Source organism: Mobula hypostoma, chromosome 15, assembly GCF_963921235.1.
Source record: "Mobula hypostoma chromosome 15, sMobHyp1.1, whole genome shotgun sequence".
NCBI lineage: Eukaryota > Metazoa > Chordata > Chondrichthyes > Myliobatiformes > Myliobatidae > Mobula > Mobula hypostoma.
In genome coordinates, this window is record NC_086111.1 from 40,055,081 (window position 1) to 40,081,012 (window position 25,932).

The 25,932-nt window shown below is 38.4% G+C and overlaps 1 protein-coding gene across 9 annotated transcripts in view; it reads right to left on the bottom strand.

The window, feature by feature from the left end:
• LOC134356788 (microphthalmia-associated transcription factor-like) overlaps positions 1-25,932 on the bottom strand; it is a 267,666-nt gene that overhangs the window by 220,185 nt on the left and 21,549 nt on the right. Inside the window, exon 1 of one of the 9 annotated variants that reach the window (XM_063067927.1) lies at positions 23,482-23,592. The exons of the other annotated variants lie outside the window; for them this stretch is intronic. The gene's annotated coding sequence lies outside the window, so the exon portion shown is untranslated. Of the gene's footprint in view, positions 1-23,481; positions 23,593-25,932 lie in introns of those variants that run through there. 9 annotated transcript variants of the gene reach the window in all.

The following is a 25,932-nucleotide window of genomic DNA, read 5'->3' on the forward strand; positions in this document are numbered from 1 at the left end:
ACCTGTTCAAAGAAACACGTCAACCCCAACCCCCCAATCCCAGCTCAAAAGAAACAAATCGTGCAAATGGGGATTTAAAAAAATGAGCAAAAAGCACAAAGTTGAAAGAGTCTAAGCATATTCAGTTCAGTTCAGTGTTTGTTATCTGCAGGCTGCTCCAATTCAAAGTCGCCCAAAATAGCAACAAAAAAAAAGGAGAGATCAGAAACCAGAAACGTATCATAACATACACGCAAGAGTCCAATCCACAAACTGCAGTTAGAGCTTCAGTGATAATGGTTTAGTCAGGTTTAAGTTAGCTTGGTTTCTACTTGTTACTGACCAAATTACTAGAATTAGGGACTTTGAACTTCAATGAAAAAAGGATTAAATCAATTTTTAATCCTCCACAGTTAAAAAGTATGCCACCATTCAGTATTCAGATTCACAAATTAGGAATGACAAGTTAGGCAAAGCATCAAATGGTGACCAAAACCTGTGGAGTTTGATGCCAGTAAAAGATAGAATATTTTCAGGAAAGCAAAGAGGAAAGGATGTGGAGAAAATATTCAGAAAAAGGATGGTGATGGAAAAAAGGTTCACCAATAAAGTATAAATACAACCCTACATAGAGGGGCAAAATATCAATCCTTGACAAAGTATTGCTATCTGTTGTCAAATACCACAACCAATCATGGCCACAAATCTGCTGAGTGAAGTCAGATCCCAGGATGTTGTCATAAGTGAGGCCTTAGAGCTTTAGGGTGTTCTGTGCGTCTGCTGCCTTTGCTCTTCTAGATGGTAATCATATACCTGTTGAAGAAACACTGCAGTTTATCTCATGGATAAAATCCATTGAACTATGCTTTGAATAGAGGGTGAATGTTTTAAGCTGGTGACAACCAGATGGGCTGCATCATGTTGGACAGTGCAGAGGAACTCAAGTATTACTGATTACAAGTCAACTGCAAACAGTATTTGTACACTATGTATATGTTGACAGGCTTTGAAGAGTCATGGAATTGATCAATTGCAATAAAATACCTAGCCTGACCCCTCGTTCTAGGAGCTATGTGGGCACTCTAACTTCGACACATAACCACAAACTACTTCTAGATCCTGATACCCACATTAATCTTTGCTCATAAGGTACTATGTGATAATTTTTACAAACATCCTTCAAAAGTGACTAAAAGCTCCAAATTCTAATCCTTCAAGCTTTGTTACTGCCAGTTCTCTGAATAGGAGCAGCTCAGTAATATCGGATCATGCCTCATCATCACTACCCACCCTGTTCTTACACCCACCCACTTGCCAGGAGAAAAGTAAGAGGTGCATAATAAAAATGACACTGTATAAATCATTGCCAGTCTCAGTGACTGACTCAAAGACTGACACCATGAACAAGTTAGAGACAAATAAACAACACATCTGATAAACATGGCCATTGGATTCTGTAGGAACTAGAGAATTTTCTAGTGGAAGGAAAAACAGGTGCACAAATCAGCCAGAAGTCATGCTCCATGTAGATACCAATGACATGTGTAGGACGAAAGACGAGGTTCAGGGAGTTAGGTACTAAGTAAAAGGACCTCCAGGGTTGTGATCTTAGGACTGCAACTCGTGCAATGTTCCAGTGGGGTCATAACTAGGAAGAGTACACAGTTTAATACATGGCTAAGGAGTTAATTAGAAGGGAGGACATAAGATTTTTGGATCATTGGGCTCTCTTCCAGGGAAGGTGGGACCTGTATAGAAGGGACAGTTTGCACCTGAACTGGAGGGGGGGGGGGGGCTAATATCTTAGCAGGAAGGTTTGTTAATGCTGCACAGTGGGACTTAAACTAAAGTTGCAGGGGGATGGGAACCAGAGTGCCAGAACAGGTGGTGGAGACCTTGTGGAGGCAGATATTGGTAAGACCTCAGACAAAGTTAGGAATCAAAAGGTTGAGCATGGTGCGACTGGTGTCCTGAGGTGCAAGAAGTATGGTAGGAAAGGCGGATGATAGTGCTGAAGATGAGATAGCGGGTTTACAAACAGAGGCAATGTGTAGTGAGGAGAGGCTGTTGATTGGGCAAAATTGCACCCAACAGGACGAGATGCAATGTAGAAGGTGGACAAAATCGAAAAGGGTGAATACAGGATTGAAGATATTATGTTTGAATGTGTGCAGTATATGAAATAAGATATTTAAACTTGCAGCACAGTTGCAAATTGGCAGGTATGATGTTATATGCATCATTGAATCATGGCTGAGCGAAGTTTACAGCTGGGAGCTTAATGTCCAAGGATACACGTTGGATCAAAAGGACAGGCAGAAAGGTAGAGGGGGCAACGTTGCTCTGTTGGTAAAAAATGAAATCAAATCATTAGAAAGAGGTAATATAGGATCAGGTGCTGTTGAATCATTGTGAATAGAGCTAAGGAACTGCAAAGGTAAAAAGACCCTGATGGGAGTTGTATACAGACCCCCAAACAGTCGTAAGGATATGGTCTACAAATTACAACAGGAGATAGAAAATGCAAGCCAAAAGGACAATGTTACAAAGGTCATGGGAGATTTCAATATACAGGTAGATTGAGAAAATCAGGTGGGTGCTTGATTCCAGGAGGGGGAATTTCTAGAGTGCCTACGAGATGGCTTTTTAGAGCAGCTCATGGTTCAGCCCACTAGGGGATCAGCTATTCTCGAATGGGTGTTGTGCAATGAACCAGAATTAACTAGAGAGCTTAAGGTAAAAGAACCCTTAGGAAAAAATTATCATAATATGATCTAATTCACCCTGAAATTTGAGAAGGAGAAACTAAGGATAGGTATATCATTATTACGGTAGAGTAAATGGAATTATAGAAGCATGAGAGACGAGTTGACTGGAAAAGAAAATTGGCAGGGATGACAACAGAGCAGCAATGGCTGCAATTTCTGGAAGCAATTTGGAAGGCACAGAATATATACATCCAAAAGAGGAATAAATATTCTATAGGGAAGATTATACAACCACGGCTAACAAGAGAAATCAAAGCCAACATAAAAGTCAAAGGGAGAGAATATAATAGAGCAAAAATTAGTGAGGTTAGAGGATGGGGAAGCTTTTAAAAACCAACAAAAGGCAACTAAAAAGTCATTAAGAAGGTAAAAATGGAATATGAAAATAAGCAAGCCAGTAATATTAAAGAGGATACCAAAAGTTTCTGCAGATACATAAAGTGTAAAAAAGAGGTGACAGGGGCTATCGGACTGCTGGAAAACGATGTTGGAGAAGTAGTAATAGGGGACAAGGAAATGGTAGACAAACTGAATAAGTATTTTCCATCAGTCTTCACTGTGGAAGACACTAGCAGTATGTGGAAGTTTCAGGTGCCAAGGGTCATGAAGTTTGTTAAGTTACCATTTCTAGAGAGAAGGTTCTTGGAACTAGCGGTATTCCATAGGGATCTGTGTTCAGACTGATTCTTTTTACACTATATGTCAATGATTTGGATGATGGAATTGATTGTTTTGTTGCAAAGCTTGCAGATGATATGAAGACAGGCAGAGGGGCAGGTAGTTATGAGGAAGTAGAGAGGCTACAGGACTTAGATTTGGAGAATGAGCAAAGAAGTGGTAGATGGAATAGAGTGTCACAAAGTGTGTGTTCACGCACTTTGGTAGAAGGATTGAAAGGGTTGACTATTTTAAAAATGTAGAGAAAATACGAAAAACTGAGGTGCAAAGGAATTTGGGAGTCCTTGTGCAGGATTCCCTAAAGATTAGTTTGCAGGTTGAGTCAGTGGTGAGGAAGGCAAATACAATGTTAGCATTCATTTCAAGAAGACTAGAATATAAAAGCAAGGATGTAATGTTGAAACTTTATGAAGCACTGGTGAGGCCTCACTTGGAGTACTGTGAGCAGGTTTGGACCCCTTATCTTAGAAAGGTCCCTCATTTCTGAAACTGGAGAGTGTTCAAAGGAGTTTCACAAAAATGATTCCAAGATTGAATGGCTTGTCACATGAAGAGCATTTTGATGGATCTAGGATTGTATTCACTGGAATTCAGAAGAATAGAGGTGACCTCATTAAAACCTATCAAATGGTGAAAGGTCTTGTGAGTGGATATTGAGAAGGTGTTTCCTATGGTGGGAGAATCTAAGACCAGAGGACACTGCCTCAGAATAGAGAGGTGTCCTTTTAGAATGGAGAGGAGGAAGAATTTCTTCAGCCAGAGAATGATGAATCTGTGTAATTCTTTGCCACAGGTGGCTGTGGAGGCCAAGTCTTTATGTATATTTAAGGAAGAGGTTGATAGATTCTTGAATGGTCAGGGCATGTAGGGCTACAGGGAGAAGCATGAGACTGGGGCTGAGAGGAAAGTGGATCAGCCACGATGAAATGGCGGAGCAGACTCGATGGGCCAAAGGGCCTAATTCTGCTCCTATATATTATGCTCTTATAATCACAACATCATAAATATACAATAGAAGAGAAAACGGGCCCACACATTTCAGGAAAAGGCTAATAGATCTGAAAGGACAAATACTTAATGTATCGGTGAATAAGACCGTAGAGGAATGTGCTTCCATCCTTGTCTGAGGATTTCTACACTGCTTATTACCCATCATCTTTGGTTGGGAAAGGCAGACAAATTCCATCCTGTAACCTGCAGTGCACATTATCTTGCACTGTCCAGTGACTGAGGTCAAGAGATTATAACCTGTGTTGTGTGTAATAGTACTGTATTAAGGCTGTACTACTTTAAGAATTATATCGCCTGACCAACTGCTTTCATCATTGTTACAACATATTATGTGGGAAGCTACAGGATCTGCAGTCTTTGTGGCGGAAAGACATGGTAAGAAGTGTTATCCTGACAAATAAGCTTTTCTTTTATTTAACAAAGTCTCCTTTCTGTTAGCTTCAATTTGCAACTAATTTTTAGCATCTTAGAAAGTGATAGTGGAAAAAGATTTCACTTCAAGTAATGCAGACTGCTCAAGCCCATGGTGACACCTGGAGACAAAGGAATTCCACAAAATCTTCCAAATCACTTTTAAATTTCAGCAGCATCCACTATACAAAATCCTGGAACTCTCATGCTCCTCTCTCTAATCTCGTGCTCTACATACCAATCGGCTCTGCTTTTCCTCGGCTGCAGTTTGCCATCCCCCTCCTTTCCTTTCTCCTAATGACCAATACAGGGTCTCTACATTGATCAAAATAAAACTTACACTCTGTAGGTGAACATCTCAGAAAATTTCCAAAATAAATGCCAGCAAATCTTTGTGAACATTGATGTCCTGCTATATTATCCCAATATATATCACGTCACCAAAATACACTGCAATCATCTGGTCTCCAGCAGTATAAACAGTGCATGCCAAGAATGATTTTAAAGTAGCTCTCACTTTACTTTTCTTGAATTGTCCTTGTTAAGGGTGGTATTTAATTGCAGCACAAAGCAATAAAATGACATCCAGTTACCAGAATGTTCTTGATTTGATTGTCCAGATATTTAAAGACATAATATACAGTACTGTGCAAAAGCCCTACGCACTCTAACTATATATATGTGCCGAAGACTTTTGCTCAGTACTGTGTATCATCATTAGGGCTCCTGGTCTTAGCATATATTTCAGGACCCTTATTGAGATGGTGTCTTGCACAGAAAAGGAGCTAATTGGGCATTGTTAACTCATCAGATCAATCTCAAAGCATAGTTTGCACCTGAATCAGACAAGATTGTCCTTTAACAATCTTGGGCAAAGGAAAACTGCTAAGTATTACCTCGCCATTACTCTAAAGAAGAAAGAATTGGGGACTGATTTTAGGAAAAACCAGAGAAGAAATGAATCACGTGACGCCAAGTTCAAACGTACATTTCCAGAATTTACATTAACTTGGAAAGTACTTACATTTTTATTTGAAAAGGAAAAATTGAGAAATAGATAGTAGGATGAAACTATTGCCAATGGTTTATCTGTTTTTGTTATGTTTAGCATCCCTATCAATTATGGCAGATTTGATTAAAAACTGATCTTTTCCCCACACACTTTGATATACATCTGTCTTGCTAAACAAAATTAGAAAATCTCATGGTCTGAATGTGATATACAACAAATAAATAAATAGTTTAGAAGGGAAGGAAATTATTCCAATTCAATAATTATTCTAATTATTTGAAACTGGAAGGGAAGGTTATATTTTTTGCAAATGACATATTTAGTAGCACTACCAAACTGACTGCGCCAACACAAGGTGTTAATTACACGGTTCATTTATTGCAGTGTCATTCTTTTTAAATTTATGTGCTATCTCATAGTTATTCAGTTGTAAAGTCTCTTCAAATAGAATTCAATATCTGATGACAAAAAAAATCACTTAAAGTAATTAGATTTTGCTATGTATTTTCACATCTGACCATAAGTTGCCATGAATAGTTCTTCATACAGATCATCAAAATAGGCCTCAGCATTGACTGCTCTTGAAAGAAATTTATTTTTAACAAATAGAGTTTTAGTCATCACAGTTTCTAAGGTGATTAAATCTGTTCATTCCATCAGTATTATATTTAATCCTAAATACAAATTATACATTTAACCCAAGTTCTTTGCTGACAATAAGATATAGGAGTCGAATTAGGCCTTTGGCCCATTGAGTCTGCTCCGCAATTACAAGGTCTTCAGATTCTATCAATCCCGGGGAAATGTGGAGAGAAAAATACTTATACTAAAGAGGAAATTTTAAAATACAGCAGACATTTAATTCTCAAGGCAAGCCATAACTAATATAAAACTCAGAAGAGCATAAAACTGAAAAGGCTGTCTGTTGGAAACATGCTGAAATGTAGGAATATGGAGACAGGAGAGATTGTAGGTAGAGTCATTAAGGTAGAGTCATTGTAGGAATATGGAGACAGGAGAAATTGTAGGTAGAGTCATTGAGCAATACAGCACAGGAATGGAACAGGCCCTTCAGCCTCACTGGTCCGTGCTGACAAAGATGCCCTATCTGCCAGCATTTGGCACACAACCTTCTAAACCTATCTAATCAATGTAGCTGTCCAACTGCCTTTTAAATGTTGTTATTGTACCTGTGTCAATCACTTCCTCCGGCAGCTCAATCCACCTACATAATACCTGTTTTGTGAAAAAAGTCCCTTTTGAATCTTTCCCTTCTTACCTTAAACCTGTGCCCTCTAATTCTTGATTCCTCAACTCCGGGACAGAGACTAAGTGCATTCACCCTACCTGTGCCCCCTTGTGATGGAAATCCAGAGCGAAAAAACATACTATCAATGTTTTGGATCTTTAAGAATGATAAATTTCCAATATTCTTTAATGTATTTAGCAACCCTTTATAACAGATATTCTGTGTATAATAATTATAGATTGATTTAGAATAATGCCAAACAATATGGATATCTAACACCACACATCACAAGATGATAGAAATTCATCTATAGTTTAACAGCAGATTTAGATAACAAAAGAATGTGATGATTCTGTGCAGCACCAGCTCCACACATCCATCTGCTCCCAACACAGCAATAACTTGCTGGTTAATCTTAATCTTTACTGCTGCACATCAGGCACTGGCAAATGAAATTTGATGAGTTTCCTGCCATTTGACCCTGTCATTTGCAAATTAAATTGATGCTTCCTAAACCTGACCTTTTCAATTGAGTAAAACAACAAATCTAAACATAGCCAAGTTCAGATCATTATCAATAAATCCAAGGGCACCTGTTGGGTTTTATCCTTCTGTCTTTTACTACTGGAATATCAGTTCATCACAGTATCAGGGAGCAGGGATAAGAGTAACCAGTGAACCAGAATAACCTGGCATTATTGTGAGCCAGGTGAGGTGATATTTTGAAAACTTATGGATGTAAGCATGAATTATTTCTATGTTAACTATTTCAAAATGCACTAATCGGCAAAAAAAATAGAGCCAATATTCGGTGAAATTTGTTTAAAATTGGAGTCTAGGTCTGCAATTCTGCTTCATTCACTATGTTGCACATCAAGTATCAGATGGCGATTGAAAAAAATGTAATCACATGCTAATTAAAAGTAGTGCAATATGTCGCATTGTGGTCAGAAGCCTGGATTGACAAGACTTAAATGAGAAATGTATATAAGATCAATGTTATTTCAATCTGTATATTTGGTTAGCTCACAAACATACGGGATGAATCACGTTTTATTGCATACAATTAAAAAAAAGGAGGTTCTGACACCACTAATTGCATATAGGTTTGTATTTTATGCACTAGCAGAAAGTTCCTTAACAAAAAGACAGTAATTAGCCTGGCTGTACATTGAAGGGGAACATTGCAATGCCTTAGCACTCTGATCAGGTTGTTACTGACAATCAATGACAATGCTCATTCCTCAATGACAACTGCCAATGGCCAACAATGCTGTGCTCAAGATAAGCAATGTTTAGAGAATGGTGGACATTTCTTTGGCGGTTGGACAGGGCATGTCTGAGCAAGTGCGTGAAAGTCGGACTGTGAAGCAGCGGGAGAGTTAAAAAGTGAGCAGATTAATGGAGCGGGCGATGTTGTAGCGGGCGACAGAGTAGTAGGAGACAGAATAGGAAGGCTTTGGCTCGAGAGGCTTCAGCAAGCAGAGGCTGAGGACAAGCTTCACTCCAAGTGAGGTAAGGCCGGGTAAGTTCCTTTAATTAATTTAATTACCTTAAGAGCACAAGACCACCTAATGGGGAGCGAGAATTGGAGGAGCAAATTTGTAAGGAGATAGCAGATATTTGCAGTAAGCACAAGGTTGTCATTGTGGGAGATTTTAATTTTCCACACATAGACTGGGAAGTCCATACTGTAAAAGGGCTGGATGGTTTGGAGTTTGTAAAATGTGTGCAGGATAGTTTCTTGCAGCAATACATAGAGGTACCACCTAGAGAAGGGGCAGTGTTGGATCTCCTGTTAGGGAATGAGATAGGTCAGATGACGGAGGTATGTGTTGGGGAGCACTTCAGGTCCGGTGATCACAATGCCATTAGATTCAGTGTAATTATGGAGAAGGATAGGTCTGGACCCAGGGTTGAGATTTTTGATTGGAGGAAGGCTAACTTTAAGGAGATGTGAAAGGATTTAGAAGGAGTGGATTGGGACAAATTGTTTTATGGGAAGGATGTAACAGAGAAATGGAGGTCATTTAAAGGTGAAATTTTGAGGGTACAGAATCTTTATTTTCCTGTTAGGTTGAAAGGAAAGGTTAAACATTTGAGAGAGCCATGGTTTTCAAGGGATATTGGAAACTTGGTTCGGAAAAAGAGAGATATCTACAATAAATATAGGTAGCATAGAGTAAATGAGGTGCTCCTGGAATATAAAGAATGTAAAAAGAATCTTTAAGAAAGAAATTAGAAAACCTAAAAGAAGATACGAGGTTGCTTTGGCAAGTAACGTGAAAATAAACCCAAAGGGTTTCTACAGTTATATTAATAGCAAAAGAATAGTGAGGGATAAAATTTGTCCCTTAGAGAATCACAGTGGACAGCTATGTGTGGAACCAAAAGAGATGGGGGAGATTTTCAACAATTTCTTTTCTTTGGTATTCACTAAGGAGAAGGATATTGAATTGTGGAAGGTAAGGGGAACAGGTAGGGAAGTTATGGAAACTATGATGATTAAAGAAGAGGAAGTATTGGTGCTTTCAAGGAATATAAAAGTGGATAAGTTTCCGGGTCCTGGCAGGATATTCCCTAGGACCTTGAGGGAAGTTAGTGCAGAAATAGCAGGGGCTCTGACAGAAATATTTCAAATGTCATTAGAAATGGGGATGGTGCCGGAGGATTGGCATATTGCTCATGTTGTTCCATTGTTTAAAAAGGGTTCTAAGATTAAACCTAGCAATTATCGGCCTGTAAGTTTGATGTCAGTGGTGGGTAAATTAATGGAAAGTATTCTTAGAGATGGCATATATAATTATCTGGATAGACAGGGTCTGATTAGGAACAATCAACATGGATTTGTGCGTGGAAGGTCATGTTTGACAAATCTTATTGAATTTTTTGAAGAGGTTACTAGGAAAGTTGACGATGGATGTTGTCTATATGGACTTTAGTAAGGCCTTTGACAAGGTTCCACACGGAAGGTTAGTTAGGAAGGTTCAATCGGTAGGTATTAATATTGAAGTAATAAAATGGATTCAACAGTGGCCGGATGGGAGACGCCAGAGAGTAGTGGTGGATAACTGTTTGTCAGGTTGGAGGCCGGTGACTAGTGGTGTGCCTCAGGGATCTGTACTGGGTCCAATGTTGTTTGTCATATACATTAATGATCTGGATGATGGGGTGGTAAATTGGATTAGTAAGTATGCAGATGATACTAAGATAGGTGGCGTTCTGGATAATGAAGTAGGTTTTCAAAGCTTGCAGAGAGATTTAGGCCAGGTAGAAGAGTGGGCTGAAAGATGGCAAATGGAGTTTAATGCTGATAAGTGTGAGGTACTACATTTTGGTAGGACTAATCAAAATAGAACATACATGGTAAATGGTAGGGCATTGAAGAATGCAGTAGAACAGAAGGATCTAGGAGTAAAGGTGCATAGTTCCCTGAAGGTGGAATCTCATGTGGATAGGGTGGTGAAGAAAGCTTTTGGTATGCTGGCCTTTATAAATCAGAGCATTGAGTATAGGAGTTGGGATGTAATGTTAAAATTGTACAAGGCATTGGTAAGGCCAAATTTGGAGTATTGTGTACAGTTCTGGTCACCGAATTATAGGAAAGATGTCAACAAAATAGAGAGAGTACAGAGAAGATTTACTAGAATGTTAGCTGGGTTTCAGCACTTAAGTTACAGAGAAAGGTTGAACAAGTTGGGTCTTTATTCTTTGGAGCGTAGAAGGTTGAGCGGGGACTTGATAGAGGTATTTAAAATTATGAGGGGGATAGATAGAGTTCACGTGGATAGGCTTTTTCCATTGAGAGTAGGGGAGATTCAAACAAGAGGACATGAGTTGAGAGTTGGGGGGCAAAAGTTTAGGGGTTACACGAGGGGGAACTTCATTACTCAGAGAGTGGTAGCTGTGTGGAACGAGCTTCCAGTAGAAGTGGTAGAGGCAGGCTCTATATTGTTATTTAAAGTAAAATTGGATAGCTATATGGACAGGAAAGGAATGGGGGGTTATGGGCTGACTGCAGGTCGGTGGGACTAGGTGAACGCATTCGGCACGGACTAGAAGGGCCAAGATGGCCTGTTCCGTGCTGTAATTGTTATACGTTATATGGACTAGTGGAGTTTTACACACAGTCATTTAAAACATCACCAGAAACTTTTTATTTTAAAAACACAAGAGTGACAGGTACCTGGATGACTCTTAATGGGGCAATGGTGCAGGCAAATAAGAGGCATTCAAAAGGCTCTGAGATAGGCACATATATGTGTAGGAAGTAGATGTACATACATGTACATCGTGCAGGCAAAAGAGATCAACTTAGCTGAACATTTGATTACTAACTGAATTATTTTGGCATAACATTGTGGACCAAATGACCCGCACCTGTGTTCTATGTACATTCAATATAAAATATAGCAAATGAAAATGTTCAGTATTAGCACTATATTATAAAAGACAATATTGAACACATTTGCCCATCTATGTAGCAGCAATGCAGTGAACACACATGATTGCCCACTTGTGTAGTAGCAATGCAGTGATTTTGAGGCCATGCTATTTTCAGTTTTCTTTTCAGTCCGTGCTAGTTTAGCCTCCTATAGCACAATCAATGGAAATCAGATGAGCTTACACAACCAAAATGTCAATTAAGTTGAATATATTAAGATCTAGTTGAATTTTTAAGACCTGTAGTTCATATAATTACTGCTTAGCAACTCGTGGTGATCAAAAAATTATAATTTATTTGATTATTCCAATTCATTCACAGAATATTTAAATATATAGCCTTCTTTCGCCAGGCCATCAGACTTATCAATACACATTGATCTGATTACATATCTGACTGTACATACAAGTATACAAAACAATTATGTATACAATTTTAGTCTTTGGGCAGTATCCTGCCACATTCACTTCCTTACTGCTTGTACATAGCGACGGAGACGCAACATAAAGATTTTTACTCCCTCACGTTGTGAGATGGATATAAGAAATAAAATTTTAATTCTAATAAGGGAGTTTAGTTTGTAAAGATATCAAGCTTATAACTTTTGATGATTTTATTTGCATTTAACACACTGATTAATTTTTTTTATCATATTTTTAAAAATAGTTTTTGTTTCCAGGCTTACAATGGAATGCTGAGGTAATCTGATGGAATCACAAGTGTTGTAAATTCAAACAACAGGAATTCTGCAGATGCTGGAAATTCAAGCAACATACATCAAAGTTGCTGGTGAACGCAGCAGGCCAGGCAGCATCTATAGGAAGAGGCGCAGTCGACGTTTCAGGCCGAGACCCTTCGTCAGGACTAGTCCTGACGAAGGGTCTCGGCCTGAAACGTCGACTGCGCCTCTTCCTATAGATGCTGCCTGGCCTGCTGCGTTCACCAGCAACTTTGATGTATGTTGTTGTAAATTCAGATAGTTTTAACTGTTTCTTGAAAATTGTCAGTAAATACAAAAAGAAACTTTCAGATGTCCGAAGATCCTTGTGGAGGTTCAACTTTGAGGTCAATGATAAAAGCCTTAAGAATACAAATTCTGGCTATTTCATTTGAATTTATGATATCCAATTTCAAAACTAAAAACTAAAAAAAATCAAAATTTATCAAAATTGTTTCATTTGTACACCACTGATGAAAGTTCCTCAACAGGACAATTTCCTTTTAATAGCCTTGTTCAGGTTGCTGAGAGTCTGAACATAAGCACAATTTACCCTTATACCAATAGGAAAGGAAAGGTACGTCGCATCCGGAGTTTCTCCAGTTAGTGGACGATTTCCCTCCACGCCTCTCTGACGTAGTGGGGATTCGCGTACGAGGCAAGTTACAGCAGTGGTTTGCCATTGCCTTCTGCCGGGTGAGTTTCCAAAGAGATCACCAGCTCGTAACCCAGCATGGATGGAAAGCGTGCAGAGGAGCCGGCTGGCTGGATTCGAACCCGGGACCTTTTGTCCCAAAGTCCAACACTGATGCTACTATGCCACCAGCCAGGTCTTTATGTCAATAACTCCTGCTAATTTTTATAAATTCATTCTCTATTTTATTTACGACTTCTAAATCCATTGCAGCCAACCTTTACTTATTATTCACAATGTAAATTACTTCTCTTGATGAATAGTTTACAAATTCTGATATTCTGTTATTGAGAAAGAGAAATTTACTCTTGAAATAGATCCAAATACTCTGTTGTAAAGTTTATTTACACCTTGCATTTTTCTAAAGTAAGTTTCCCACATGCTCTCATGTCTAAAAGTGATGACCACCTTTTGGCATCACGACAACTAATAGGTAGCTCATGTAGCTTATTTAGGCTTTCCTTTCATTGATATGTCTACTTTCATGTATCCAGTTCCATTTATCTTCTTGTATCCTGTTCCATTTTTATCGACAATCTGATTTACTGTATGTATTAATTGTTGAATTCTGCATATAATAGTCATGCATTTTTTGTCTAGATAAAATCTGATGATTTTCTTTTCAGTAAGATATATAAAGAGATAGTCATTACCAAGCTAGCACTTCTGAGGCCTACAGTGATAGATCAGACACTTTAATATTTCTACATAATAATGGCAGGTAGGTCATTCATTTAAAGAGTATGAGCAAAATGCAATTTTCAATAATGTAATATTTTCCCATTAAGCATAATCATTTTTGTTAATCAGTAAAATTCAGCCAATAGAAATAAAACAGCTCTATAATTCTCATTAGTTTTGTATGCAGCAGATTAGCCAAAATATTTATCTAATGAATGTAATCATTATGCCCCATTCAACTATGTATTATGTTGTTGGTACCAACAAAAAGTCTTGGTATATGCTAGTTTAATCTGTCACTTTATTATTGGATGAATGTAGCCAATGGGATGAAAAGTCATGCTAGAGCAGTAAAAAATCAGTGAAATCTGAGCAGCAAAGTGGCAGTGCTGAATTTGTCTCATCACAGAGTAAATATTTCTACCCAGTATGCTCTGTATGTGTTCCACTCATGCTCAGGTCGATCACTTTGTTTTCAAAACTGCCTCTCAATAATTTCATTTTCTAATAAAGGACAGGCCTTTGAAAAGATTGGTTACATAACAACAAATGTTACCTACAGGAAACTGTGTTTTCTGCATTTGCCCATCTTTTCTTCACCTGTACAGAACAGCATTACAATGATGGAATCTGATCATATTGCAATTTCACGAGATATAATAGGGTCCCTACTAAAAGCTATTCTTTGGCAACAGTTCCATCACCAGTGGACAGCCATAATGGCCAATTACAGGATTTCATTTAGAGAAACAGCCTACCATGAAGGAAAAGTGTCCATCAAAGAGTACTTGAAGACTTTATAAAAGGTCAATAACTTAACCCTGATTATAAATTACCCCAACACCAAATTCCATTAAGGATCTTTCAGGAATATATAGAAGTCAAAAGAAACAGTTTCTGCCTCTATGTAAAATCCACAACTAGATAAATAAAGGAGAATAAGTTATTTAAACATTCTTGTCCAATTGCCATACAAAAAATATGAATTGCATCTGCGCCTTTTGAAATGGACAAATAAAAAATTGTGAAGTATTTCAGCATACCAAAGTCAATTTTAGTATGAAATAGCAAAAGGAAATGGAAATTCAAAACCAAATACCATAGGTTTTACTGCTATATAACCAATTATGGTCCTTCAAAGGTAGACGTTCAGAACACTATTCCATGGAGAATTTTAATTAAATTCAATGCAGTTATATCTTCATGAAAGAGCCAACATATGTCATTAAATATTTTAAACAAAGTTTCATGAATGTCAATGATCTACCAGAGCTGAATATTCAAATTCCAATCACAGATCTGTATGACTATATATTTGTACTAAGATGCTATTGTTTTTCTTCCCTCTGTTCTGAGAAGGCAATTACAGTTATATTTAACAACTACCAGTGAGGATGGTTTATATATCAATAAGTAACCAGTGCAAACACGAGGAAACCTGCAGATGCTGGAAATTCAAGCAACACACACAAAAAATGCTGGTGAACACAGCAGGCCAGGCAGCATCTATAGGAAGAAGCACAGTCAACGTTTCGGGCCGAGACCCTTCATCAGGACTAACTGAAAGAAGAGATAGGAAGAAATTTGAAAGTGGGAGGGGGAGGGGGAGATCTGAAATGATAGGAGAAGACAGGAGGGGGAGGGATGGAGCTAAGAGCTGGAAAGTTGATTGGCAAAAGGGATACGAGGCTGGAGAAGGGAGAGGATCATGGGATGGGAGGCCTAGGGAGAAAGAACAGGGGAGGGGGAAAGAACTCAGAGGATGGGCAAGGAGTTGTAGTGAGAGGGACAGAGGGAGAAAAAAGAGAGGGAAAAAAGGGGGAGAAAAAATAATAAATAAATCAATAAGGGATGGGGTACGAAGGGGAGGTGCAGCATTAACAGAAGTTAGAGAAATCAATGTTCATGCCATCAGGTTGAAGGCTACCCAGATGGAATATAAGCTGTTGTTCCTCCAACCTGAGTGTGGCTTCATCTTGACAGTAGAGGAGGCTGTGGATAGACATATCAGAATGGGAATGGGACGTGGAATTAAAATGTGTGGCCATTGAGAGTTCCTGCTTTCTCTGGCGGACAGAGCATAACCAGTAACCAGTGTGAATGTTTTCCAGACCTTTGGTTCTTATCAAAGATAAATAAATTCCTAGATCCAACTTCAGGCCAAATTTGAATACCTCCAAAATCCAATACATTTTGTGCCCAAAGAGAAGGGACCAAACAAAAAGACTTAGAACTAGAGCACAATTACACTTAGTGCCATATCCACAGGCAATTTTGGACATCATCAGAATTCCATAACTATTCAGAAGTATAGTGATCTAACGATGTAATTTAGAAATGGATTTTTATTTTAATCCTAATGTAGATGAGACGCGCACAATGTCAACAGTGCAAAATGGATCCAGGGTCAGATGCAGCCCTAGAGAAACCATAGAAACGATAGAAAAACTACAGCATAGAAACAGGCCTCTTGGCCCTTCTTGGCTGTGCCGAACCATTTTCTGCCTAGTCCCACTGACCTGCACACGGACCATATCCCTCCATACACCTCCCAGCCATGTATCTGTCCAATTTATTCTTAAATGTTAAAAAAGAACCCGCATTTACCACCTCGTCTGGCAGCTCATTCCATACTCCCACCACTCTCTGTGTGAAGAGGCCCCCCCTAATGTTCCCTTTAAACTTTTCCCCCCTCACCCTTAACCCATGTCCTCTGGTTTTTTTCTCCCCTTGCCTCAGTGGAAAAAGCTTGCTTGCATTCACTCTATCTATACCCATCATAATTTTATATACCTCTATCAAATCTCCCCTCATTCTTCTACGCTCCAGGGAATATAGTCCTAACCTATTCAACCTTTCTCTGTAACTGAGTTTCTCAAGTCCCGGCAACATCCTTGTAAACATTCTCTGCACTCTTTCAACCTCATTTATATCCTTCCTGTAATTTGGTGACCAAAACTGAACACAGTACTCCAGATTCAGCCTCACCAACGCCTTATACAACCTCATCATAACATTCCAGCTCTTATACTCAATACTTTGATTAATAAAGGCCAATGTACCAAAAGCTCTCTTTACGACCCTATCTACCTGTAACGCCACTTTTAGGGAATTTTGTATCTGTATTCCCAGATCCCTCTGTTCTACTGCACTCCTCAGTGCCTTACCATTAACCCTGTATGTCCTACCTTGGTTTGTCCTTCCAACGTGCAATACCTCACACTTGTCTGTATTAAACTCAGCATTTAAAATATTTTCAATGCTTATGTGGGGTAGGAAGGAAAAGTTCAACTGTGCTTCTGGTCCCAGAAGGAACCTTAGGGGCCACTTGCTGCAACATATGACCATAATCAATGCCTTTGGGTCCTTCACTTGCATCATGCTGGGAACTGTCCATTTATTTCTCAGCAGCTGCATGAAGCTAAGCAACTTCTTGTTCCTGTTGGTTGTTCACCACATCATCCACATAACATCAGTTCATGGATAAACTGAACAATTGAACTGACACACAAGAACATATATTTCTTACAACTCAGCCAAGTAAATATTTTCTTGAGTTACCAGTGAACCTCACTGCACCCTCACCACCCTGCCAGCCTTCAACATGAGTTAAGAAATGAGGTTAAAAGGTTTGTGATATGAAGAAATCGGCACATACAGTAAATAGTCACCAATTTAAATTTAAAGACAAAAGATTTCCTGCAATGGAGACATCAACAAATAATCACATAAATACTTCAACAAATAAATACCTCAACGCTGTATTCTATTCAACAATTTCATGTGCTTTAGAACATTAGAAGACCACTGGGCTGAACTTGCCAAATTCCTATTCATCCAGTGTGTTGAAATAATTATCCAGTTTAGATTTGAAAGTCCCTAAGGTACTACTCTCAACTACACAACTAGATTGTTTGTTCCATGTGTCCATAACTCGCTGTGTAAAGAAATGCTTCCTGATTTTACTCTGAAATTTCCCTTTAACCAGTTTCCACCTATGGCCCCGTGTCCTTGATGATGGATTAATTTTGAAGTAGCAGCTAGAAAACAACTTTTCTTATACCCTTATTGATATTCAACACTCCTATCATGTCTTATCTCACTCTACGTCTGCTTAGGCTAAAAAGATATAATTCTTTCGATCTTTCTTCTTAGCTCATACCCTGCAGACCTGCAGCAAGTCTAGTCACCCTTCTCTGAACTCTGTTCAGTGCCTTCACATCCCTCACACAATATGGAGACTAAAATTGTACACAGTACTCAAAAGTGTGGCCTTAGAAGTGTATTATGCAGCTCAAGGACAACATCTCTAGACTTGAACTCCACTGAGCACATTCTATAGCCCAACATTCTATTAGCCTTTCCAATCGCTTCCATGCGTTGTCTAGGTGTTGATAGCGATGAGTCTACCAGGACATCCACTCTTTCTCATACAACGCACTTTCTAACTAAGGACCCCGACTGTATATTTATATCTAATATTTCTACTTCCTATATGTAATACTTTACATTTACATACATTAAATATCATCTGCCATTTATCTGCCCACATATGGATTTTGTTGAGATCTTACTGTATTGATTCTGCAGCTGAACATTTTCAGCCCATCCCCCCCTAATTTTGTGTCATCAGCAAACATTACTAGTTTATTTGATATGTGCTTATCCAAGTCATTAATGTAAATTAAAAACAGCAGCTGCCCCAAAACTGATCCCTGTGGAACCCCATTTTTAACATCTTCTAAGTGTGAAAGTGATCCTCACACCCTAACCATTTTTAAGCCAAATCTGCACCCATTCGCACATCTTACTCCGAGTCCCTACCTCCTGTGATTTGATTATTAACCTCTTACGGGGTACCTTGTCAAAAGCCTTCTGAAAATGCAAGTAAATGATATCAACCACTCTATTGTTATCATAAAATTTATCTGCCTTGTCATAGAACACCAGCATATTTCTGAACACATGCTGGGTTTCTGTTAACATGCCCCTTCTTATCAGCTTTACCATCTCATTCTTTACTATTGTTTCCATTATCTTACTTACGATGCACATTAAGCTTACCGGTCTACCTTTACCAGGGTCAGTATGGTCACTCTTCTTATACACTAGGACAATGGGTTAGCCCATTTCCAGTCCTTAGGGATTTCACCACTCTTCAATGACTTTTGAAAAACACATGTTAGGGTTTGTAGATATAATCACAGACATCTTTAAGCAACAGACCTCTTTAAATACACAAGTATTTTTTTCTACCTACTTCTCCAACAGAATTTTCTAAAATTTCTCTCTCAGTTTAAACTTTTGGGCCAAATTACACTGACCAGTGTTTCCACAAGCCCTGTTCTCGTTGGTTAAAATGCCATCTGAGGCAGGCATTTAGGGCCTGCTAATCAGACTGGGACAAAGAAAAGCAATTAGTCTAGGTGGAAAAGTCAAGAACTACTAGACCAATGAGCAACAATGAGAATCAGTAATGGGAACTTAGTGACATTGTCCCAGCGTGTGGTCCAAAACCAGATTTACTATCAGAAATATGTGTGTAGATCAAATGATCGTAGCAACAGACACACTTGAAGATAACAAAGTGATGTGCACTAATAAATCTGTTCCTGATCGAGACAAGATTGACTACAGTTCAGAGGTCACAAAAAAGCGATGAGTTAAGCTAAGAGATTGCAAGATCAGGAACCAACACAACAGGCAAGAAAGTTACAGAACTGATACCAAAGTTACCGACTGATGACAGCATATACATGTGAGGAGGGCTAAAACACTTAGTTTCAATGAGGAAATCAGTCCTTTGTATGTACTTGTCACAAAACAAAATGATTTAATCATGTGCATATACAATAATCACCAGCTAGATTATTTTTGCTCTTAGAATTGAATATCTAGTGTGCAAAGTGATGGAATTATATCCTACTTGTCCATACTGACTAATGGGCACTCTTCTGTATTAATCCCATCTCTCTGTACTTGGTCCATACTTCCTGTGTCTGAACAATTCAGGTGCTCAACTAGACCCTTCTTAAATGATTCAGGAACAGCTTCTTCCCCTCTACCATCTGATTCCTAAATGGACATTGAATCTTTGGACACTACCTCACCTTTTTTTTAAAATGTACAGTATTTCTGCTTTTGCACGTTTTTTAATCTATTCAATATACACAATTGATTTACTTGTTTATTTCTTTTGTTTGTTTTTTTCTCTGCTAGATTATGTATCGCATTGAACTGCTGCTGCTAAGTTAACAAATTTCACGTCACATGCCAGTGATAATAAACCTGATTCTGATTCTGCTGTCAGCAACTCTACTTCAACCACTCTCTCAGGCAAGGAAGATATCTACTGTATTAAGTCATTATCAATCTTCTTCAATATTAAGATAATTAGTTTCTATTCTATACAGATTAGCATAGTCAAACTTAAAATATTTCTGGAATTACTATTATTATTCAGCACAGTGGCATTGGATGACATCCCACATTCTGCATTAGGTACATGATGGGCAAGTTAAGGAAGAATCAGACGACTGAGCAATCTGGATGCAGACCAATTGTCACTTTGCACATTAGAAATCAATAGAAAAGATGTTATTAAACTTGAAGGAGTGCAGAAGAGATTTGCTGTACCAAGGTGTTACCTAGACTTGAGGGGGGGGTGTGTAAATTACAAGATGAGGCTACATGGACTAGGTCTTTATATATTGAGGAGTGAGCTGATGGAGGTATACAAGATCACGAGGAGCAGTGGCAGAGTAAAGTCTTTTTCTCCCAAGGACAGAGTGGCATAAACAAGAGGACATAAGATCAGAGATGACAGATACAAAAGGGACATTAACTGCAACTTCTTCACGCAAAGGTTGGTACATATTTGGAATGAGCTGTTAATAATAGTGGCTGAAGCGGGCATATTAGCAACATTTAAAAGACATTTAAAAGTACATGAATAGGAGAAATTTAGAGCGATATGGGCCAAACACAGGCAGATTGGACTAGCTTATTAATGAACACAGTTAAGATGGACCAATTGAACCAAAGAGCCTGTTTCCATGCTGTATGATACTATGCTAATGTTCATTTTATAAATGACACTAGGAGTAGAGGAAGCAGGAAGAACAAAATAGACCAATATTACATCTACAATGAGCACAATTCATGCTGACACACTTCCTCTGTACAAGATCGCCACCCTCAATCTGCATGTAACCATACTTTCTGGGCTGGAAGCAGTGAACTCTTGTTGGTTCTCCACATCAACAATATCAATAACTACAGTTGAACTTCAGTTGGAGAAGTGAGGAGAACCCACTCCTTAAACATGACATCGTTTGACAGCTGGCACAACCAGAATCTCTGGTCATATTTTTCCAATTCTCCTTAGATAGGGAGATATGGAGAGGTTGCAGAGGACTGTAATATAAAAGAAGAGATCAATCAACCTAACATTAGTGGTGGAGGCAATATCAACTTTTAAGTATGTTGAGCATTGCATATTACATTTGATTATCTACTTCATTGGCAGACAGAGAGCCATAGGTTAAATGCAATGCAACCTGACCTGATTCTGCATTTTCACCATTGTGCATTATTGCACAGAGGTACAGGACTCTGGATGCTCTACCCTTGAACCCATTAAGATCTAGGAGCATAATTCAGCCTACCTGCCCAAAGGACCAGATACACTTCATAGGACTGGGAGTCAATCTTTGGCCACCAGCACTAAACAGGTACAAGGATGCACCAACTTTGCATCAGTTATAGATGACACATTTAGCATGGCCCAATCAGTTAGCATTGGGTCATTTATCTACATTAAAAGGTACATTTTGCTAAGTTTTTTTCTGTTCATTTATGGTCTTAACTAACAATACTTTAGTGGTTTTAGATATTTAAAATTTGATTTTCTCTTCTATAGCTTAGGCTACTTAAGTTTATAGTCTATTTAAAAGAACTTTAATTGTTTTAAAATGCTTCCAATTATCTCAGTCGTAAAACCAAAGTCTCAATATTATTGGTGTATAAGACAGCTTCAGCTGCAGGCCCAACACAGGAAAGAAAGTAGTGTTCATTAAGTATAAACAGGTACAAACTGGCCCAAAAATCCAAGACAAAATTAATTAACACTTGGAAAAACACGTGTTAATCAATTACCACTTGGATGATTTTATTAAATACAAACCATGTTTGAGTGTAACTTAATCAAGTTCTTTGATGGTTAGCTATCTCTCTCTGTTAATGTGCTGCAGTGGAGTTTCACAGGTATTGACAAAAAAAACTCATAATGGACTTAACGACAAAATTAAATTCCATGGGATTAAATTGGCAATGGCAGTGAGGAAGTTGATACTAAACTTCAAAAGATGTAGACAAAGTGAAAGTGGGCAAACATACAGCTCGTGCTACCATAAACTAACTGAACCAACAGCAGGTTCATCGACTTTTGGGTAAGAGCTATAAAAGAAAGCAGCCCAAAACTTCTTAAACATGATGATGATGATTTCTGCATCTTGTACCCTCTTGGAGAGCTCCTTCTAGATCAGAAGTTCCCAATATGGGGTCCACGGACCCCTTGCTTAACGGTATAGGTCCATGGCATAAACTCCCTGTTCTAGATGAAGCAAAACTTATCTTCTCCCCTAATCCTGCTACCAGTTACAACAAAAACTTTGCCCAATGGTTGTTATCGCTGCTCCACACAGCTCACTCAATCCATTCCTACTTATTCTGTTTACACCCTTATATTTCACAGAAGGGTTACAGAAGTGGAATCATTGATAACTTAAAAAAATGAACTCACCGGAAGATGTTTACGAAAGAGAAAGCCACTGTTAGTTCATCCACAAGATGCAGAATAGATACAATGAGCTGAATAGCTTTTGCTATGCTGAAAAATTATACGAACGTACAATCCATATGTATATGTAACAAATATTGCCAATCTTCCTTCTCAACTGTATTGAAAATGCTAAGCAACCAGACTCAAAGTCTGAGACAGAAAAATTCATGTTCCCAAGTAAATCAGCAGCTGTCTTTGTAAACTTAACTCATGCTTCTGTTATGCTTTCACATACAAGTCCTAAACATCAACCTTGTGAAAGTTTGGAATTGAAGGTAGGGCAAGATCTGAACAATCCAATCTGGTGTATAAAGTAATTCTGTATTTCACCCCCTTCTCCAGTTAATTCTTTACTACAATTAATATGCAGAAAAGAAATTACAGCAAGAATGTTGCTCAGTGAAATATTTATAATCTATATATACACTGTATGTGTATACTGTATAGTTTACAGTATATTATGAAAGTTTATGCATGAAAAATAGATTGCTTTAAATTGTGTTTATGTTCAAGAGATGGCAGATCAACAGCTGTTTTATGATCTTATTGATGTAACTTCTAAACTGCTGCCCATCTGTAGGGAAAAATACATTATTTTGCATCAGATGTTGAAAAAAATCTTTTCACTATCTATCAATTCAAATATTGTTATATTACTATGAAAGCTCTGTCATGTACTATTCCCATACTAAGCACTGAACGAAGCCCAGAAAGTAAATATGATCTACTTCATATCCAAGATATTTGTAGCTTGTATTTGCCAATAGCTACTGAGGAACATCCTGTTCAGGCCTGTATGAACTGCATAAACTCTGATGTGTTGGCAGTTATTCCAAAGGACTTGCTGAGGGCACTGACTTTACACTATAGAGAAATTTGGACCTCTTTTAAACTTTGACAGTTTACTTTCCAAGATTCAGTCTGTAAAACTGCACCAATCTAAAGAAATAGTTTCAGTCATTAAGGATAAAACAATTAAAATAGTGGAATATACCTCTGTTAAGCATCAGTAATTGTCGTCCATGCCAAATCCATGGTGTGGTTTCAAAATAATACTCAAAACTAGTTATGTGCTCCTCAATAAAAATAACTGCTTAGAACTTTCTGTAGTATGTTACGGGCTTAGTAAAAGGACTTGATGATTGGTCAGGATGCGTCACACTAATGCTTAAAGCACAACTGAATTCTACAATCCAGGCTCCCTTAAAGGGACAGGCCAGATGTTATAACTGAATGTGAAATAACTTCGGGAAAACACGCATAACGCCATTTATTAAATCAACAAAGTTGCACTGCTTAGTGTCTTCTAACATAAGGCTATTTTAATTACTATTTCTATTCTATATAACATCTTTATTTGTGGAATATGATTTATCATTAAACAATATAATTGAAATGTAAAATACAAGCTGCAAAATATAAGCTGTTCAAGCATGTTGCACAAACATATCTTTGTTACAGAGTTCTGGAACTAGAAACAATGCTGTTTACTGGTCAATGGGGCTGCATCTTCCTCCTGTTTCATCATACATTAGCTCAGTAAATCTGAGGTACTTAATTCATTAGATTATGCGCCCCTGCATTCCTGGATTTTCAATATGTGCTCCACTTTTGCTCTAGAGCTGAAATTTCAAAGTCCTCTTCATTTGTCACTATTTTGGAGATTAATTACAAAATTCTCTCCTCGTTCATATAGTAGCCGAAGTACTCTACCCATTCCATTCCTGACCCCCTCCTCACCCCACAACAATGCCACTTGCCCAGCATCCATCTCATTTGACTTTACTCATCACCTCCTTTTGTCAAATTTCATTTGTTGCCTCCACTAATCACTTCACAGCCTCTGTCAGTATGTCCACCTCTCCCTCCCCCATCTGCCCTTCAGCCCCACCTCAATCCATCTATCATTTGCGAGCTTCTCCATCGTCCCTCCTTCTCACCTTTTCAAACTGACTGTCTTCCCTCTACACTCTCAGACTTGACACAGGGTCTCAACCAAAATCTCTCTGCCTCCACAGATGCTGCATGACCCCTTGAGGTCCTCAAGCAATTTTTTCCCCTTTTATGTCATAGCTTGGTTCACTAATTCCTTCTTTAAGTTACTGAGACCCAGAAACAACTGTTACATGCCTGCTGACTGAAAACATTTTCTTCTCCCCTAAGGATTGTAACTGTAGAAATCAGAAAGTTTCCTTTCTATGACAATGGTCAAATTTTAGCAGTGTGGACACAAAAGGAAGAAGAGAAGAGAGACAATAAGAATGTAAGCGTGACGCCAATGCCAAATGCACTGGTTGCAGCAGTCAAGTTTAAAGAAAGCGGGCTAGAAAAGACATGGTTTGTAACGTGGAGATTAAGTTACACCCCTTTTCTCCTAAATCCTTATTTTGTTTTCAAACTTTTCATAATTGCACCATCCAGAAACAGTGCCATTGACAATACATACTTGATTTTTGTTACATTCATGGTAATTCAATTTAAACCTTGTCATTAAATTTTGTCCTAAGTTGGGTCATGGCTTTATTGAACTAAAGCATCCTCAAGCCAACCCCAGCCAGTAATTTATCCATTCAAATGTCTTACAGTGCTTTATTTGGAGCACATAATCTAATTTGTGCACTCTGCTGCTTGAAGATGGTCTTCTTCATAATTTTAAAATTAAATTTCAGACAACTAACTTCGTAAACTAATTTGGGCAAACTGAAGCCAACAATACCCCATACAATTTAGGAACTGAGTGGCTTATGGTGAACAGTTCACCAGAAACTTATCAGAATACAAAATGTCTCCAAAGCAGAAGTAGAGAAAAGAAAAAATAATGAAAAGTTTCCGTTCACTCAACCTACCTATTGCAATAATGCTTACTTTGATCACAGTTATATTCTGATGGTAGACTGCTCAGCATGTTAGTGCACTGAAATACAGCACCACCTAGTGCTCAGGTGTAGATTCCAACTGGGTGGGGAGGAGGATGTTGTGGAGGTGAGGGGAAATCTTACCGGCCTGGAGTAAGTAATTCCACTTGGGGCTGTTGGCTTCCAGCCTTTAAATTTTCCATAAACCTCAGACTTCTGCACCTGAGGAAATCTGAGATCTATTCAGTGAAAATTATGCCACATTTAACACTGAACGCCACACCGAATCCACTAGCCAGGCACAGTCGACAGCATTTCACTGGAGAAATCAGCACTCCAGTCCTAGGTCAGTTCACATCTGGCACAGGGTTAGAGGCCTATTGAGTTTAATGGAGATCTAGGTCTACAGAGTACAAGGCCAAAGAGAATCCAAGTAATATGTTTAATTTTACATCATTTTGTTTTAAATATTTCCATGTTTCTTTACTTCACCCCTCCCCCTCCCAGTTTCACCTATCACTTATTAACTTGTACTTCTTCCTCTCCTCCCTCACTTTCTTACTCTAATTTACAATCTCCTTTTTTCCAGT